The sequence below is a fragment of the Zalophus californianus genome, chromosome 9, assembly GCF_009762305.2.
Source record: "Zalophus californianus isolate mZalCal1 chromosome 9, mZalCal1.pri.v2, whole genome shotgun sequence".
Classification (NCBI taxonomy): domain Eukaryota; kingdom Metazoa; phylum Chordata; class Mammalia; order Carnivora; family Otariidae; genus Zalophus; species Zalophus californianus.
Genome location: NC_045603.1, coordinates 132354058 through 132375213, shown reverse-complemented (window position 1 = coordinate 132375213; position 21156 = coordinate 132354058). Strand labels below are relative to the sequence as shown.

The following is a 21156-nucleotide window of genomic DNA, read 5'->3' as shown; positions in this document are numbered from 1 at the left end:
AAATTTTGGCCGAAATTCTCAATTTTTCTGAAAAGAAAGACTACATAATTATAGTTGAGGTGGAAAATGCAAACATCCTTAAAAGTTAATGTACTGAATTAAATGCACACTACAAACATCCATATCCTGTGAGAGGTTGCAAGTGAGAAGTTTCTGATAGTTTTGATTTGCACTCAAAGGAGGGATGGAAAGAAAGGGTACAGAATTGAATGCACAATATGGTGGCCTACTACATTGCAAGACATAATTTTTTTGGCCTGTAATTTGTATTTTAAGTACAAATTATGGGCCAAAGCCCTGTTCTTTTCTGCTGACACCCCTTAAGCCATTGGCATTACTTGCCTGACCTTTGTAGATTTTTTAGTATGTGGTCCTTGAATTTATGAATACTGGGTGCCTACAACTACCACTTGGTTCTATAATCAGATAACAGGGCTTGAATTTACCTTATGCATTACATAAGCAGAAAACCAGACAGAATATGTGAACGATGAGTTTCATTTATTGGAAAACAAGCAGCACAGAATGCTGATTCCCAGAAGAAGGAAAATGAACCAGATGAGCCCTATAAGTGCTTCAACTCACAGCAGGGTGAGAGTTTCCAGCATGCAGATCAGGGAGGGAAAACCCAAAGAGCATCTGGTGGTCTCACTAAGTTGAGGTGATAGAGTTCAGAGTTAAGGGGAGGAATTTGCAGGACATAGTACTAGAGAGAAGGTGATGCTTGAATTAAGGAGAGTGAGCTTTAGAAATCTGCAGAGAGTGTCTCTTGAGTCTTTGGCCCTGGGCTCATCTATACACATGTGTAAGGAGATAGAATAGGGAAAGAATCACTGGAAATAAATCGTTGAGATAATCACTGGAGACAGAGCTTGTAGTATTTTGTATTCCTGCCAGACAGGATAAGAAGGTCTCCTAATACATGGGAAGATTGCATAGTGTCCTCAGAAAAGTCCTGCCTTAGGAGTGGTGCCAAATGAGCCCCCAGACTAAAGGTTGTACTGGACCAATCTTAGCACAGTTTAAAGGCGATCTTGGAAAGAATCAAACTAATTCCAAGTAACATAACTCCACACAGCAAGAAGGCAAAAAATAATTGAAAAAAAAAAAAATCCAGCATCCAACAATGTAAGACTCGTAATTTCTAGTATCCAATCAAAAATTAACAAGCCTGCATAAAAGTAGAAAACATAAACCATAACCAAGAGAAAAAAGCCAATTAATAGAAACAGAGCCAAAAATAAGAGACAAATAAAAGACAGTAGACCACGATGTTAAAACAGCAATTATAAATGTACCTCACATGTTCAGGAAGGTAGAGGAAGGAAAGAATATAATGAAGAGACAAGAAGATATAAAAAGATGCATATTTAATACCTAAGATGAAAAATAAAATATCTGAAATGAAAATAAAACTAGATGGGATTTCTAGCAGGATAGACACCACAGAAGAAATCAGTCACCTCGATGACATAGTAATATATACCATTCAGTTTTAAGTTTTATTCTAAATGCACTACAGGAAGAAAAAATGGACTGAAAAATAACACATCAGTGAGTTTTGGGGTAGCATCAAGTAGCCAAAATATATGTATAGTTAGAGTCTCAAAAGAAGAAAGAAATAAAGGGATAGAAAAAATATTGGAAGAAATGATGGAAAAAAAATTCAAATCTGATTAAAAAAACTATACATGCAGAGATAAAAGAAGCTCAGTGAACTATAAGCAGAAAAAAAAATGAAGAAACTGTGCCAAGAGATATTATCATCCAATTGTTGAAAACCAGTGATAAACAGGTCTATCTTAAATGAGGAGGGGAAGGGACACTTCTGTGTTAGGTTTCTAACGCTGTGTAACAAATCACCACAAACTCAGTATCTTAAAACAAACCCACTATGATCTCACGGTTATGTAGGTCAGAAATCCAGTCAGGTTCAGAGGGAATCTCTGCTTAGGGTTCTCACAAGGATAAATTCAAGATGGCAGCCTGCTCACTCACCTGAAAGCTCTGGGGAAGGGTCCTCTTTCAAGCTCATTCAGGTTGTTGGTTGGATTTAATTCCTTGTGGTTGTAGGACCAAGGTCCGTTTTCTTGCTGGCTACCAGCAGGCCTGTTTTCTGCTCCTAGGGCTCAGTTTCATTTCTTCTCATCCTTAAAATCTGTGATTTCTATCAGCAGCTTAATAAACTTCCCACTTTTTCTTTCTTTTTTATTTTTTTTGTAAGATTTGTTTATTTATTTGAGAGAGAGAGTGCAGACGTGTGATCTTGAGTGGGGGGAGGGGCAAAGAGAGAGGGAGAGGAGGAGAGAATCCCAAGCAGACTCTCCCCGCTGAGCTCAGAGCCTGACACAAGACTCATCCCAAGACCGTGAGATCATGACTTGAGCCAAAATCAAGAGTCTGACGCTTAACCCATTGAGCCACACAGGCGCCCCTTTTTGCTTTTCATTTTTTTTTGAAGATTTATTTACTTACTGGGGCACCTGGGTGGCTCAGTCAGATGAGCATCTGACTCTTGATTTCGGCTCAAGTCAAGATCTCATGGTTATGGGATGGAGCCCTGTGTCAGGCTCTGAGCTCAGTGGGGAGTCTTCTTGAGATTCTCTCTCTCCTCTTCTTCTGCCCCTCCCCCTGCTCGCACTCTTTCTCATCTCTCTCTAAAATAAATAACAAAAATTTTTAAAAATCTATTTATTTATTTATTTTGGGGGTGGGAACGTTCCACTTTTAAATGGTTCCAATGATTACGTTAGACTCATCCAGATAATTTCCCTTTTGCTCACCTCAAAGTCAGCTGATTGGTAGCCTCAAAGGCTCTGCAAATTCCTTTGCCATATCATGTAATGTGATCGTGGGAGTGATATATCTCCTTATATTCACAGTCCTGGAGGACTAAGGCAGAAAAATCTTGGAGAACCATCTTAGAATTACAAAAAATAAAACATATGTTGAGATTGTTAGGTGAAAAAAGTGTACTGAGTGCCTGAAGGATGGATGCTATGGAGTGCCATCACGTGCACCACACAAGGAGAGAACAAAGGACACCACTGTAAGCCACACACACACCACTCGGGTTCACATGGGCCCTGGGTAGGACAAGGTAGGGTGGAGTGGGATGTGGTTGGCAGGTGACAGGGAACTTCAGGTAGTGGCCAGAACTATAACCTGAAGAAATGACCAGCCAGCAGAAGTTCAATATCAGGGTTTCCAGGACCTTGAGAGGAAATAGTCCATGAGGACAGTCCATTCCTTTGCATAGAAGGCATGTCATAAATAGTTTTGGAATAAAAAAAAATGAGTGGAGGTGAACTGACAGTAAGACAACACACACAAATGGAGGGTGGTTAAGAGGTTATTGCTACACCCAGGAAGGCAGGCAGTGAAGTTCAATGTCTGGGTCAGGATGGCTTCCTTGGAGGGCAGTCTCAAGGGAGGTGGTAGGGAAGTAGCCACAGCCATATCTAGTTGGGCACTATGCTAGGTAGTTTTTAGACTCATATATTCGTCTGATTCTCCCATCAACTGTGTGATGTAAACATTCTTTTACTCCCCCTTTGTAGTTGCGGGAAAAAGTAAGTTTTGACCAGCATCAATAAGTACACTGTCCAAGAGCTCATATTTATCCTTCAGAAGACCTAGATTCAGGCTGCCTGAACTCCAAACTGCATATTCTCCTATTCCCCCTTGACGTCTTCCAGTAAAGCAAAGCCCCCAGTCCTCGGCAGGCATCAGCTAATCAACATTATCATACTGCCGATTTGGTCAAAACAATTTTCCTGCACGTTTGTGTCAGGCACTCTTCTGGGAGCTGTTAGTTAACATTTTTCCATCAAGTGCAACTCAGATGGTGTTAAGATAACACGCGTCTTTTCCCCTTACTACATTGAGGCTGCATACTGTTATTGAGAGATTTTCCCTTCACATTTATTGCATTCTTCAGGATACCCTGCGCTGGGCACACTGGATCCTGCAGCCTGAAATGTGTCTTCTCATTGTATTAGGTGCAGTAGCCTGTTCTGCAGACTTGCTCCTCTCCAAAAGTACCCCAAGACACTATGGCTAGAGGGGAAAGTACCAGCAGGACGTGGTGGTGGGGAGGGGTGGGGGGCTCTGGGGCACACAGGGACACTTATGCTGCCTCTTGAGTTCAGTGCGGGCAAGGTAGATAGCCTTTTTCCCCACAGACAGAGAACCAGCTTTACCACATCAAGCCCAGGCATTCACCGTGCATTTCGCATTTGCTGGAACAACTATGATGTGAAGAGGGAGGGCAAGGCTGAGGGCTTTTAAAAAAAATATTTTATTTATTTATTTGAGAGAGAGAGAGAGATGGAGAGAGAGAGAGAGAGCACATGCGGGGGGAGTGGCAGAGGGAGAGGGAGAAGCAGACTGCCCACTGAGCAGGGAGCCCTATGCGGGGCTCGATCCCAGGACCATGGGATCATGATCTGAGCCGAAGGCAGACACTGAATGACTGAGCCAGCCAGGCGCCCCAAGGTTGAGGCTTTAAATCATAACAGAGGATTTGAGTGTGCAAGGGAAAGGTTCACAACTATTGGTCTTATGGATTTCTAAAAATGTCTGGGTTTTGGTAGTTGTAGGAGGACAAGTTTCACCAACAGGAAGTTTATCATGTTTAAGAGACTTGAAATGGAAGATCGTTGTGTTGGAAGTTGTGGCAACGTAGGGAGGGTCATAAGGGAGTGAGAGAAAAGATAGTTTAGTTGTGACATAAGGAACATTGTGGTAGGATGTCCTGAGAGCTGAGAAACAGGCTTCAAAATGTAGTCCTCCTACTTGTCTTTTCTTTTTCTTTCTTTTTTTTTTTTAAGATTTTATTTATTTAATTGACAGAGAGAGAGACACACACACAGCGAGAGCAGGAATCACAAGCAGTGGGAGCGGAGAGAGGGGGAAGCAGGCCTCAGCCGAGCAGGGAGCCCGATGTGGGACTCGATCCCAGGACCCCGGGATCATGACCTGAGCCGAAGGCAATCAATCGCTTAACCAACTGAGCCCACCAGGCGCCCCCTACTTGTCCTTTCTGATACAACGTTTTCCTTGTGGTAAAAAATTCTTCCCAAAATGAATTGGAATCATGCTACGTGTTGCTACATTATGGATTACTATTACTGCCAACGTGAATTTATGTCCCACAACATATCCACACACATTTTTGGAAAACAGAATAAACACCCAACAGATCATAAAGCGTTGTGAATAAATCAGTTTACCTACTAAGTGTTTTTATTGAGGTAGGCACTAACGTTAGCCCTTCACGTCTGCTCACACCCAGTCAAAGATTAGAGTGTGGGATTTGCAGGGATGTTGCTACATTTCTGCTCCAGCTAGACCCGCTCTAATGTCAGAGAGTAACAAAAGCACATGAGTATCAACTACTACAAAATAAACCAGACAGATATGAAACCACTGTAGGTCAAAATTGACTAATGGTCTAGAATATTCCTTTCCCTATTTTTACTGTTGACTCATGATGGATGGTACCAGACTGATAGGACTCTGGACGGGACAAGTAGCTGCCTGTAAAATTGAGACTGCATCCATCATACACATACTAATTGATTCATTAATATGAGTTACATAGTTTTTTTTTTTTTTTCCTTCTCCTTGCTGTGTTTAGACCTGTTGTCACTAACAGAAATAGAATGCCTTGTTTTTAAAAGCTGGGTAGAAATGGCCTTAAGCACAAGCGAACAGTCTGGAAAATTATAGCAAATATTGTTCCCACACTTCTATTTTTTACGTAAACAACTCCAATATTTCTTCCCTCTTTTTACATATGTAAAAATGTTTTCATGTCAATACATATGTAAGATATAACATCAGGCCCATTATGGATTTACACGGTTTTCCGCAGCACTGTTTCTAAGTAAAAACAGGGGTGTTGTGAATAACCCTGCTATTGTCCTTGTTGAATCCTCCCCAGGGGCATGAAATACTCTGTTTCTCAGACATATATTACATGTTTAGCATGTGTTAGACCACCTGAGGGACATAGATGAAACAAAATCAAGGATCTCACCTGCAAATTCTTACGATATAGTTGGAGGGACCAGGAAAACACATGAAATGATCACAGAGACTAAAGACTAAGACATAAAAAAGATAGAATGATAAATTCTGTGTTGTGCTAAGGGATGGAGTGGGGTGATTTCACTGGGGCCTGGTGAAGAGGAGACTGTGCTCTATGCATAGATTCACCAGGAGCGAAGACACGGAAAGGAACGTGAGACCAACACACTGTGGGAACAATGATGAGAGCCCAGAAGCCAGTCTAAATATTGGAATAAGGGAGGTGCAGACAAGTTAAAGGCAAGGCAAAAACCCTATACTTTGTGAAAAACATAGCTATTTAGCATCTTTAAGAAATGATTTTATTTATTTGAGAGAGAGAGCATAAGCAGAAGGAAGAGACAGAGGCAGAGGGAGAAGCAGGCTCACCACTGAGCAGGGAGCCCGATGCGGGGCTCAATCCCAGGACCTCAAGATCATGACCTGAGCTGAAGACAGATGCTTAGCCGACTGAGCCACCCAGGCAGCCCTGCTCTTTAACATTTTATGGATTGGTAGAATAAAAGAGGAAAAAAACACAGGAAATAGCATTCTTAGTGAAAACTAAAACCCCTTCACGTATCAAGGTAGTTTTACCCTGGCATTACTAATCAAATGCCAAATTGAAGCCTAGCCACTTTAGAAATTTTCAGTTTTATCTAAATTGTGTGCCTTTCATACATAGGTTTTAAAATTTTATTACAGATATAAGAGGTTGCAAAAGAGCCTTAAACTCCAGACTGTCTAGAATCACCAAAACTTGTAGACATTTTGCTTTGCTTGATTAAGACTGCGATTCTGATTTGTCTTGCATGTACGCATGTATGGCCATTCTTGAAGAGTGTAAAGTCATCAACGATGTAAAATAACAATCGTACAACTTTCTCTATATTTTGTCAGTTCATCTATCCCTATACTCCCTCTTTTCACCATAATTTATTCACATGCTGCCATTTTGCTGGGCACTGAGGGTATATTCAGATGTACTGAATTCTGATAAACTGGTTAAATGAGTTGGTTATGTTGGATCTAGGACAGCGAAGCCTGGTTGAGGCTGGGTTGTTATTCTTCTACCTTATGAAAAGTTCCCTTCAAAGGAACTTAGGTATTTATCTCTATTATATCTATATATCTCTATCATATGCAGCACATAATGATGTGTAAATGATTTGTAAAATTTACTCTGAATGATTTACATATGGACCAAATGTCTATGAATCTTTTCAATATTTACTTATGCAAAAAAAAATTAGGACAGTTATTGAACTTCATGGGAACCAAGAGCTGTTGCCAAATCTAAAACATCGAGAAGATTTTAGTAAGATGTTCAGGCTCAACATCATGCTTAGGGTTAATACTGGTCTCTGGGCCTGAAGAATTAAATCAATCCAAAGGCATGACAGTAAAAGGTTTATCATGAGTGTGAGTGCTTTTCTTTTCAGAAGCCATTATTCATCCTGGTTGGTGTACATTATTATGGAAAGATACATCAGCCACTGGGAGGGGGACTCTCTATGTTGGGGAAATCTTAGTCATCACAATTCATAGTGAAATGCACTCTAATTTCTATTTCCTTGGCAACACTGAATAGACAATTTTATGTCACTTGTTGGCCATATGTCTATCATTCTCATCTTAAAAATAAGAAAAAACATATGTCAAAATCCAATTTTAAATTACCCTCTATAGATAGAAAGTTTTCTCCAAAGGAAAGCATCACAAAAATATTGAGCAGATACATTATAAACGTAAGTATGGTCCTTGTCTTGAGGGATTTAGTGTATATTGAAGGAAAGAAAATCTCTTTCACACTGTCTAGATATCCATCCATCTATCTATCTATATGAATGTTTACCAATTCACCTATCACTTATCAGAAATGCGGCAATAGTCCCCAAAAAGTACACAGATTGTACTTTAGGAGTTAGGAGAAAAGGAGAGGCTGCTGGAGGTTGGAAGACTAACTCTTACTCTCAGAGGTGTCAGAGCAGAGGTTATTTGGGTCTGAGAGCTCTAACGAGAATTGACATGGACAAGAAAGGTGGAATTCTTGGATTCTTCATTCTTCATTCTTGTCTAGTTCTGTCATTCAGTCGTGTGACCTTACACAAGTCATGTAACTTTTCTCAATTTGAACTTCCTCATCCATAAAACGTGAACAATTACAAATTTCCATTTCCTACACACCAACGGCCATAGCAACTCTCCAAGGTGAATCGTATTTATTACAGTTTTAAATATTAGGATATGAAGGTTTACAGAGGCTAGTAATTTTCCCCCAATTTACAAAGATTATAATGGACTCAAACCCAGACCTTATGCATTTTACCTCAACCTTGTTTCTTTTTTTCCAGTCCACCTTGCCTGTTTTGCCCCCAGGACAATTCTGAGATTAAATAAAATAAACTATAAAATGCTACAGACACATGACGTGTGCCTATGTTGCTGTAAGGAGGACTATGATGATGATAATTCTGCGGCGGAGTTGGGCGAAGGGCATTCTATCCAGCACAAATCAAATTGCAGAGACCTCATTTAACTCATCACGTGGTCATGGTGATCGTAGTGTTCTACCAGGGAAAGCAATGAAATCACAAAATACTTGTAATGTCTATCTTTTTGGTTATAGCTATGACTATTTAGCAACTTACTGTCAACCAGCACAATGGTGTTGTGTTTCAAATGTCTAGAAACGTGCCTCTCGTTTATCAACAGTGTTGAGGCATCTCCTTGAAGGACCTATTTCATAGACCCTGGCTCTCACCATCAAATCCTTTTGAGTGAGTTTTTTTCTTCAACTTCATGAGGTTCTCGGGTAACTTTTAAAGACACTAGTACCCCTCTAGCTGTAGTTGCACAAACAGTGGTGTGTGTCTAAATGCAGACTATGTCTGCTAATAGCACAGTGTTTACCGTCTGTTGAATCTCAAATCAATCACTGAAGAGTCCAAAAGGAAGGTCAGTTGTAAACATTTCTGAAAGGTACTGGGTTGCTACCATTTATTTTGGATAAAGATATTCACCATTTTAATTTAGCTTCTGCTGGGGTTTGGGAGAGAATACTGATTTATTATCGTGGGGTATTGTGCATAATATTTTTAAATATGAATTTCTTCTCCTTGAGCTGGAAGATTTCAAAAATGCCAGAAATACAATTTTATGTTTCCTAACTTTTCCAGGGTTTGTTTGGATTAATTCTAAATGGCCCATTGAGAATAAGTAAAATGAGAGCTCATGATAGCCATTTGGCCAGTGGCCTAAATATATACCATGCTTTTCTGTGCATGTAGATTGCATTGCTGGCGGGGGGAAGCCTCTTCCCTTAGGGCTGTCTGCTTAAAGATGGAAAAGGCCTTTTGTCGCTTTAAGGGAGTTCCGCTAATGATATAGTTATGGCAGGTTGTGTGAAGGCGGGAACAATGATGTTTATGCACAAGCTCAACTCTGCTGAATGGATCACAGTTAAGGGAAAGAGACAAATCCTGGAACCATCAGATCACAGAACTGAGCGAAAGATTCTCCAATCCTGCATCTCAGACCTGGTCCACAGTTGGCCTTTCCTTGAATTCTGACAAAGGTACACCACCCTCTTAGGAACAAATTTGATTCTTATTTAAACACAATTACCTAAAGGCCTTTTTGTCTAAAGTTTCCCTTTAAAATGGACCCCTGGTAGAAGCACAGAGACCACCTTGGAAGCTGTTTCACTTGGGACCTGACTCGTAATACAGAGTAACGGTGACCCTGTGCACTTCTCAGTAGCATGAATGGCATGTAGCATTTTTACAGAAAATTATATTTTTGTCATCCCCTAATTCAGGAAAAAAATGCTTTCAAATTGATGAAATATTGCTATGTCCTTAAAGCAATTTGAAAAATTGCCCTGAAGTCAGTTCTGTTTGTTTTAACCCTATGGTCTTAGCTGGTAGTTCCAGTAGACAATTTCTCTGTGCAAGGAAGATGGGTCTTAAAAATTGCCTTTTCTGAAAAGATGATCAGTCTTCGTGTGTGTTTCATATGGTCTATGTTATAAATTCGTCCAGAACTTACATGACATAATGATACCTAAAGAGGGTCAGTGTCTTGGATTTCTCTTCTTTGGGCCCTCTCTCTGGCTCTTTCCCTCTCTCCCTTTCTCTGTCTCTCTCTTATTTTAAAGACCACAGGTTATAAATAAAATTAAGTCCAAGCATAAAATAAATCAGGTAATTTGCAGCTTTTTTTTTTCTCCCAGTGTCAAGAATATTAGCAACTCGCTGCATTCTTTGTAAAGGGAAAATGGATAAAATATTTAATGAATAGTAATTTCTTATATTCTCTACTTTTTTCAAAGGTAGTTTTGCTATTCATATAACTTGGTATTTTTTAGTATCTTACTCTGTTGATTTACAGAACGATAATCTTAATGATTTATGGGTATTAGAGGTAACCTAGCCCAGCCCCTTATGTTTCAAGTAGAAAGGCTCTAAATTGCTGTTTTCCCCAAGGTGACCTAGGAGCAGATGTAGAGGCTCATCACTCCCGACATCCTATTTATAATTTCTGGTTGTCTTAGTGTGTTCTACTCTTATACTCAAGGAATGTCTACAGTTTTATTATATTCCTGAAAATTAACACAGCACATCTTCAGAGTACATCTTTATCCCTTTACTCTTCCTTAACCAAACATCGGCTCATCACTTAGCTATTTTGATGCAATTCTTATTCACAGATGCTTGACCCTAGAGAATTATGGCACATAGCAGCTCACTTGAGAGATGGCAGGCTGACTCTCTGCCATATTTTGCATAAACTTCTCTACCCTTTTACTATTTTAATTTGAGTTATTGATTTTGCTGATGAAAAAAATATATATTCGGGTAGAAAAATCTGACTTCAGTCTGGATTTCATAGAAATTTTCCCTCTTCCAACCGCTCTTGAAACACAGAGATATTTTTTATTAAGTTTCTTAATTTTCAGTCAATAAGTTCATCACTGGGCAATTGATAACATTATTACTTCTTCAGGTGACTGAACTTTAGGACACAGACGCACCATTGTTCTGGCCAAGGTAATTGTTTGCAATGCTGGGAAAAACATTTGCAGATGAGTACATTTTGGGAAACTCTGTGTAACATGCAAGTATAAATAAGCTTTTTATGCATGACTCATGGCCATATCTTTGCAGAGAGACCGAGGAGAGGACATAAAAACTGCATTTTGGTAATTCTCTTCTTGCAGAGCAGCTGCAGAAGCAGAAAGGCATTTCAACCTTCGATTTAAATAGGGAATAGGTTAAATCAAATGAATAATTGGAGTGCCATGTTCACATATTAACAGGTATAGACTATTTGATACTTTACCAAATGGTTCCTAACGTCAAAGCTAGTGAAGCTAATGCTACTAATCTGTCAGACAGGTGAGTGCTATTAAGTTGAACTGAATAGACATAAACTGAGGCTTAGGAAGTTTGAGATTTGATTGACAGACACATTTATCATGATGCTGGTCAAAGATAATGAATCAATCAACTCTATTTGATGAAATTACATCATGTCTTGCTTTCTACAAAGGAAGAGGTGCTTTTTTTGGAGTTACCCTCCCATTCTCAAACAGGATGTTTACTCATGTCATTCAACAACCCGTCTGAAGAATTTTTAAAGTTTCACCTTTTCTTTCCTGGATCTCATATTCCTATTGGTATTTTCAAGATACTGGAAGGCTAAAGGAAACAAGTTCTGTTTTCAATCCTTTGGTTGCTAGGTGACTCCGTAAACTATAAACTACAGGTTTAATGCTTTTAACTTTAGCTGCTTTCCTCATAGCTATTCATTCATATAGAGTTCAGATAAAATTTCACCGAAGGATATGAAAAATATTTCAATACTCAAGACCCACTTGTTTAAGGCAATATTTAATTCATGCTACTTACCAAATTGAATAATGTCTACTAATTATAGAATGATCTACATAATTAAATGCAGGGTAATTTTTTGAAAAAGAGCAAACATAAGAGGCATACATTTCCTCCTGCTACATCCCTGCAATATGTTGGAGTTCATATACAGAAAGGGGCAAGATTTCTGCATCTCTCGAACATTATTGTGGGAAAACGTTCTTTCCTTTCTATTTAAATTGGAAGACACAATTTAAAGGATGACAATCCAGAAGATCACACTCCCTCTTTGAAAAAAAAAAAAAAGGCTGATGGGGCTCTTGCTTGCTCCCACAATTCAAAGAACTGAATGTGTAGAAAAAGGAATAAGTAACAAGGTGGCATAGTAGGAAGACAGCAGCTGCGTTCTAGGTAAATAGAGTTTAGGTTTTATAGAATCTAAGTATTTTTTCAAATATTTTCCTCACAGAATTGTTTCACTCAGTCATTGCAAAATGTCTTGAAATTATTACTCTGGGATTCTGCTCCCAGATTGACTCGGTTGAAACTTGCAGGTGTATAGCTCAGCAAAGATCATACTCTCTCCTCTTTTTTCCTCCATTCTTGTCATTTGAGTCACCAATTTGAAATGCACCATTACCACCAAATAACTATTTTGCAGTATACAATCATACAATTGTGTGAAGAGACAAACATAATGAGGGACGCTAGGGAAATAGGATCCTTTATTCAGGGCACCTATCCCGCACTGAAATGATTGAGAGTTCTGTAGCTTTTGTAACAGAGTATCCTCTCAACAATTACCTTCAACAAATGGTATGCTAAACTGAACAGGAAATCAAGTCTTGGAATGAATAGATCCATTGGCCCAAGCGACAGAGAGTCCAGCACTGTTTTCAGATTGTTTCAAAAGAGCCAATGTTCTCATTATATAATTATAGCTCAACAAAATTAAAGGATTGATACCTTCTCTGATTTTATATTATTGCTTTTTAAATTCAGCATTAATGATGTATCTTATTGCTTACATTGGCGAAGCTGGATATCTAGCATTTATTTTCTTATTCTGACATCCTTCTGTTTTGTGGCTCACATTGTGTTTGTGAGCTAAAAGTCACATACAAAACTCAGGGTGGCTCTTCACGAAACATTGCCTTTGTTGTATAAAAATTATTTTTCAAATCTGAAATCATTTTCTGTGCAGGCTTCTAGAAGCAATAATTTCGGTGAATCTTACAAAGGGAGTCAAGAAAATGGTAACGTTAAGTAATGAAGGTCAAGGGCACAAGGAATTCATATCTAAGACATTATTTTTCAGTTAATCAGTTTTTAACCACATTTAGCCTTCAGAAAGATGTTTTTAATTTTATGTTCATGCGAGATAATTTCCCCTCTCTTCAGATCAGTAGTTGGAATCTTCTGCTACCCTGCCTCCAGAGCATATGTTGCCTTGTGAAATGAAATGGGAAATTTGGACTGCATGACCAGAGACCCTTACAGCATTTCCTAATAAATTTACAATGGTCAAATTTGACAAGTCATGAAAAATAATCATTCCTCGAAAACTCCCCTGAACTGAAATACAATTCATAATACAACTAAAAAGCAATTCTTTCAGAAATTAAAATTCAGGAAGCCTCTTCAATTCTAGGTTGAAAGATTTTGAGAAAAAAATCATAAATTATTTTGAGGCATGATGTTTTTATTATTTTCCTTGATCTCTCATGAAGATATGTGCTTATAAAGAAGACTAGAAATGGCATAAAATTGTAAGGAAAGCAATTGAGGATCAAGCTGGAGGCAATGAGTTGGCTACATAGATTTTATTGGAAGAATTTAATAATATTAAATATAATTTCCTAAAACCTTTTAAAATCCCACATATCCATCAACAAAATGATTTATGACATTTTCTAGATCCATTCTATGGAATGTCATGCAGCTATTGAAAAGAAGTGCATTAGATCGATGTGCCCCAAAGAATATTCATAACATCTTAAGAAAAACAGGTTGTAGTACATTACATAAATTAAGATCCATTTTTTAAAAATTAGCACTACAGGGGCGCCTGGGTGGCACAGTTGGTTGGGCGTCTTGTGTTTGGCTCAGGTCATGATTTCAGGGTCATGGGATTGAGCCCCATGTCTGACTCTGGGCTTTACACTCAGCACGGAGTCTGCCTCAAATTCTCTCTCCCTCTCTCTCTGCCCCACCCATTTGTGCTCTCTCTCTCAAATTAATAAATCAATCTTTAAAAAAATAAAAATTAAAAAACCAAAAAAATTAGCATACATATGTATGTTTGTAAATGTTAACTCAAGCCTAGGAAATGTTCAGGAGTCTAGAAACAGACTTTTGATCTTGGTATTTCACCGGCTGTGCCAAGTTAGAGTTTCAGAATTGCAAAAAGTAATTTTTTTTTAAAAAGATTTTTTAAACTGTCAAATCAAACATTTTTTTCAAAACATTTATGTGAAAATGTTTTTGTGAGTGAGTGCATCTTCTCTTTAACGGGTTTAATTAAGTCTGATTGGCAGGTTTCTTAATTTCTGTGGGATTGTTTCTCTACTCAAAGGAATAACAGCCTCTACCTCAGATGGTTGGTGCAGCAATGACTAATACTTAGGATTGCCAGGCAACATGCTATGTCCATAATTTGATGCACTTATTTATACTCCAAATACCTAGTGATTATAGCTAAAGTATTTTTTAAAAGAATGAAATGATAAATGTCATAACCAGATGACTAAAAAGTTAACTATTTCCCAGACCATAAGTGAACTAAAATGCAAAATGATGAGTGCGGCTGAGGCCAAGGCTTACCAAATTGGTTTTTAATGTTCTGGTGTACTGTGCTACTTTAAGCACCACTCCCATGGGATGATAAAAACTAAGAGATCTCTACGATAAAAACTAAGAGATCTCTGTAGAAGAAAGAGGACAGAAGCCAGTTTCTTGGTTTAAAGCGAGGTGCTGAGGTAGCTTTCCTTGCTTCACGAAAGTTGAAAAAACACTGCTGCCCCCCATATGCAGAGTATGTGAGGTTGTTGGTCCTAGAGAGACAGAGGAACACATATATTCTTACGGCAAGACACTGAATCTACCTGATCATAATGAAATAAATGTGAAATTAACAACAAAAAGAGAAGATAACTTTAGATATTTTGGAGCCAAATAATGCATTCCTGCATAACCCATGAGTTCAAAGGAAAATTTTAATGGAATTTATAAAAATAGTTTTTATTAAAATGACTAAGGAAGCACTACTTAACAGAACTTAGTGCATGCAGTTAAAGTTACCTGTCCTTTTAAAGGTAGTTATGTAACTTTAAATAGATCTAAAAGATTGAAAATGAGTATGTTCAATCAGAGAAATTCACCTAATTGAATATAAAGAATGTAGAATATACAGAATTAAAAAAATAAGACTAGAAATGCACAAAGTAGACAACAAAATAATATTAGAATATTTCAAGCAAATCAAACTTTTTTTGCATTAAATATATACTGGAAATAAATAAATACATACCATGTTCACTAATGAGAAAACTCCAAATCACAAAGAAGGATATTCCAACCAAATTAATCCATATGTCAAGTAAAACCACCAACCAGAGGGTTCCATGACATTTAATGAGTGACTGAATGCATATGGTAAAATGGCTAGGACACCCTTCAAGGAGAAGAATAAAAATTAAGGATGACTTTCTCTCCTAAATACCAAGACTTTCTATAATACTAAAATGAACAAAATGAGATAATGTAATAAGAATAGACAAACAAGTATAAACACCTAGAAATAAGCCTCAGGATATGTGGAAAATCCATATGCAACAGATGTAGAATTAGCAGTGGATTACTGATCTCTCTTTATACTCTTGTTTGTTCTGAGGATGCCTTAATGAGGTAGGAAAAACTCATGGACGACTACCCACTCTACCTTCCATGTTTTAAAAAGTTCTGATTGACCTAAGGCTCCAAAGAAGAATGACAATGATGGAAACTTCCCTTTGGACAAAGAGGAAACCTAGAAGGATGTAAACTTGACTTCTTATCTCTGGTCAGTCTTGGTCCTTATTTGTAAATAGCCTAATGTAGAAGAAAGACAAGTGAACCCGATTGTATAACCACCCTCTTCATTGAAATCAGTGGTCCTACATCTTCCTCAGGATGAACTGACTGTCAAGTGAGAAAAATTGGATATAAAGACCAGTATCAATGAGCGAGTAACTTTCTCCCTATGTGTGTTCTTCCTTTTGGAGGTTCTGAGTCTCATCTCAGTGATGAGATTGAGAAAAGCAAGAGCATGGCTAATATTTCTAACTCCTTGTTGACACGCTCATACTCGAGCTCACATGATTGATAAACTGACTGCAAGTTCCTCATGGCTAAAAGTTATTCTTGAATTGCTTTAGAAATCAAACAGTAAGAAACTTCTTTCTGAAACCAACGTTTAATTAATGATTAATTAAGTTATCCCTCAGTCTATGGGACAAATCTCCAGCAAATTGTATATATCCTTGCACTCACAGCCTTCTTTGCTTATACCAGAGCTAACGTTTTTCAAGTTACTCTTACGATGCTCCTAAAAATGTAGTGTAGTGACTACATTATTTCTTAGTGCCCCTGTGAAAAGAAGGGAGATCCTTCAGTACTAAGTGAGTCTCAAGACTGTTAAACCCTGGGAACTGATGGATTAGATCATTAGGTAAAATGCCTCTATAAGTAAGATTTGCCAAGTTTCTAATGTTACTAATCTTTAACGTACCGTAAAAATTGCTGTGGATTTACATGAGCAATTATTTTGAGTACAAGGAAGAAAACCTCATTACTCAGAGTTATTACTAATAATCACCATCATTAACATTACTGGCAAGAGGGCAGTTATATGGCAAGTTAGACTAGGTTAGTACCAGAGACAGAAAACAGAAAAACCCTCCCCTGAGGGCCTATAGTAAGTTTACAATTTGTGTAGACAGTCTGTAGTAATGAGCTGCCTGTTATGAAGGTCTGGAGCTCTGTTATAGTTTCTTCAAAGAGGTGAATCTCCCATGAATTACACAGTTGCTGTCTTTAAAGCACCTCAGAAGTTTTAGCTCTGTAAATTTGCCTGCCTTGACTGGTGTTTTTAAGCTAAGTGAAATTCTCATCAATATGGGAAAACTTTGCTAGTTCTCAAGGGAAATGCGTTGTGAAGAGAGCAAATATAAGACGAGAGTTAGCCTCACTCACAAATAAATGAACTAGACCATTTTCCAGAAGGCTGTACTCTAAGTAAATTTCATTGCTCATAGACATGTTAATCCAAAATCCTTCTTGAGAGAGCCCAATAACCGAGAAATGTCGTACTTGGATGGCATTTAAAAATGAAGTATGAATTGTACTTTAAATTTACAAGACAATCTGTAATAAAATTCCTGTCTCTTTCCTGCCTCTCAGTAGACAACACATTCAATTTCAACTATAATTTTTAGGAAGTGTATTTTGCTGTGGACCCGACTATAAGTTTCACTCATTGAGATTTGATATGCTATTTTATCATTTTAAAATTTTCTTGTGAAAACTGAATGCTAAACCTTGAAGGATTTGACACACTGGCTAGAACCTAAGACTGATGTGTCAGAAGACTTCAGTTTTGACATCTTAGCATGTACATGATCAGATGAAAGAGAAGAAATGTACTAAACACAAAGATGTTACACTGAGATTAAAACCACCAAAGGCTAGAGCACACTCTGTGCATGATAACTATCTTTGTAAGAATCCGAAGAAAAGAAATGCCTACGTCAGAAAGATGGGTTTGATAAAATATAAAATAAGAGGTACAGCCAATCTGTGGGTTAATTTCAAAGAAATGTACTGTGAACCAAAAATTATCTAAAATCTCTTGCATATTTGTAATGCATTTAGAAACACTGATGACATAGAGTTTCTTACTAAAATCATATGTAACCCAGGCCTTTAAAATGTATTTTATACTTATTTTATTTCAAAGTTATGCTAAGGAGTCAGGATGCTTATGTTCTCTTCTGTTTGGGTTGACATTCCTAGAAAATACTACTTGGATAACTGTACCAATTGAAAATGTAAGGACCCTTTTCCAGAAAGACATTTAAATAACTATTCTAGTATTAGAGAATGTGAGGTGAGAAATACTTATTACAATTCCTCCTCTGATAAAATACTCATGGATTTTCACTGGCCTCTTTTTTTTTTTTTTAAATCCACGAACTTTCATTAGTCCTAATATATTTCCCAGGGTCTAAAGATTGGTTATCAAATTATTTACCTTGCACTATTTATATTATTTTTAAATGTTTGTTTAGATTTCTGTCTCAAAAGAGATGTAGCAAAGCACAGTGTTTTAGAAGCTAATGTGAGACCTGTGGTAGAATTCTAGTTTTGTCATTTTGCTAGCCAAAAAATTGGTTTAATAATACAACTCATCTCACAAGTTTGGTTAAAGGATGGGTTGAAGTCATGCACATAAGGCAGGTACTAAACACAATTATTCCAGCAATCGTTAGTATCAATAAGAGAATGATTTTCTTTACTAAGATGGTCTAAGGGGTGAGAGTTTTTCCAGCTATGTGCCATGACTCACCTGTTTGCAGGTATGCCCTGGTGTTGATCCATTTACCCTCCTCCATACATGGACGGAAGCATCAGGGGCCCTGGATGACCATATCTTGCCACAAGCTGTCTTATGATTTGCCTTAAATATTAGGATTTTTCAATTTTTGTCTTCATATGAAAGTGATGGGAAATTATTGGCTAAGGACTCACAGAAGGTAAATTTCTAGGTTAAAAAAAGTTTATTTAAAAGAAAATAGGTAGAGAAATAATCACTCCTTAAGAATTATTAATCTGTAGAAATAAAAGTTCATTCTAAACTCCTAGGTGGCTTGATTTCCCTTGCTATATTAGTTTTCTGCCTAAATAAACTTTGTAAACTTAATCGAGATAAGGACTTCAATGAAAACCCTTTTTTGGGAGGATCTTTGTTGACTGTTTTACTCATTTTGTCTTTTATTTTGTGTGATTAACTTCAGAATATTAAAAAAGAATTCCAACCTAAGATTTTTAGTATTTGGGATGGTAAAAAGCCTTATTTAATCTAATTTCTGTTTCGATCTATGTATTTTTTCATCAATAATCTTAGAAATACTGTGAAATACTTTCTTCTTAGTATCTCAAAAATTTTACTAAGGCATTTAGACTTGAAAGATAAAAGGCTATGGAAAGAGCTGAATTTGGTGATTTTACTGCCTGTTCTACGTCTCACCCAAAGCGTGTTTACTAACCCTGGTGCTTTGGGGAGAGATTGAAATATTGACACAATTAATTTAAAATAACTAAATGTATAACTTGCATTAAGAAAGAGTCACTTATACTAGAGTCTGGTGTATATGTACTGCCAAAGGTTGAAGATAAACTTGTGAGAAAAAAATAATCTGAAAATTGGAAAATCATATCATGATCTTTTTCTTTTTTCTTTCTTTCTTTTTCTTTCTTTCTTTCTTTCTTTCTTTCTTTCTTTCTTTCTTTCTTTCTTTCTTTCTTTCTTTCTTTCTTTTTCTTTTTCTTTCTTCCTTCCTTCCTTCCTTCCTTCCTTCCTTCCTTCCTTCCTTCTTCCTTCCTCCTTCCTTCTTCTTTCTTTCTTCTTTCTTATCTTTCTTTCTTTTCTTTCTTTCTTTTCTTTCTTTCTTTTCTTTCTTTCTTCTTCCTTTCTTCCTTTCTTTCCTTTCTTCCTTTCTTCTTTCTTTCTTTCTTTTTTTTTTAAATAATAATTAGAGGGTGCTGTCACTCTGGGCAGACTGTCTCAATCCAACAGGTTAAACACAGACGTTCCTTTGAAGCAGAGCCAGAAAATATCTGAACTAGAAAATGTATTAAATGGCATGGTCAGAAAACCAGTTTGCCATCATTATCTTTTTTGGTGGGTGAAAATAATGTTAGAGAGTTTGAAAAATGAATCACTTATATAATTTCTTTAATGGTCATTATTTCAGGGGGTAGGTTTATCCATAGTCTCAATATATCCTTTCTTCAGCCCCTCTGTAGTGTTTTGGTTTGATTTTTGAGTGTTTTTGTTTGTCTTGGTGAAACATATACACAAAGGTAGGTAACTGAATTTTTCTGTGGGAACAGTTTCAAGGCACAGCCTTCAGTACTTTGGCAGTTCTAAAACCACATTTCTGAAATTCAGATGAATTTCTATTTTCCTGAGGATATTCTACCCATCTTAGGTCACTGTATCAGGCATGAAACATATATAGCTAAAGACAAACTACATAAGAAATTATAAGTCATAATCACAACAGTGTGGGGAATTTCAATCATGTGGAAATATAATTCTAGAAATCTCAAATTCTAGAAAATAAAGGGAATTGCCCTGTTTTGCCCACTGTCACCAGAAGGAAACCTCACCAAGAAAATTGGTTATACCACTGATTTCCCTTTAGTTCTATTTAGATTTATATACTAATTGAGGATTTCAGGGCTCAAGAGCTTTTTCTCTTGGTGTGGTCACTGCTAACGCTCAGGCTACTGCATGACATTCTTTACATAGGTCTAATGAAAATTATCTTAAAGCAATCAAGGCATTTTTAAAAGTGCAAATGAAAACTTGCCAGCCTCCTCCTGACAATACACATGAATTGATTTGGAGACTTTCTCAGCAACCATTTGCTTTCATTTCATTTGCCCAAACAGCTCTACCTATGATCCTCTTCTCCTGGTCCCTGTTTCTATACTCTCATTTGTCACTGGAGGGACCTGTTAGGTTTCCTCAAATGTCACTACATCTAGAAAGTGCTTCCGCATGAAAAAGGGCTGAGTCCATGACTTTGAGCAGCTCTCATAATTACTGTTAATTCTATATTTTGTTTGATTATTTTAAAAAAATATCTAATTTACAGATCCACATAAGAATACATCCTTCTGGGCGCCTGGGTGGCTCAGTCGGTTGGGCGACTGCCTTCGGCTCAGGTCATGATCCTGGAGTCCCGGGATCGAGTCCCGCATCGGGCTCCCTGCTCAGCAGGGAGTCTGCTTCTCCCTCTGACCCTCTTCCCTCTCATGCTCTCTATCTCTCATTCTCTCTCTCTCTCAAATAAATAAAATCTTTAAAAAAAAAAAAGAATACATCCTTCTGCCTTGCCTTCATATTCCTTAGGTTCCTTCATAGTCCTTATATCACCTTGGA

At 37.4% G+C, this 21156-nt stretch overlaps 1 pseudogene; it reads right to left on the bottom strand.

The window, feature by feature from the left end:
- The window catches only part of LOC113921683, a 73752-nt pseudogene that overhangs the window by 35557 nt on the left and 17039 nt on the right, over nucleotides 1-21156 (bottom strand).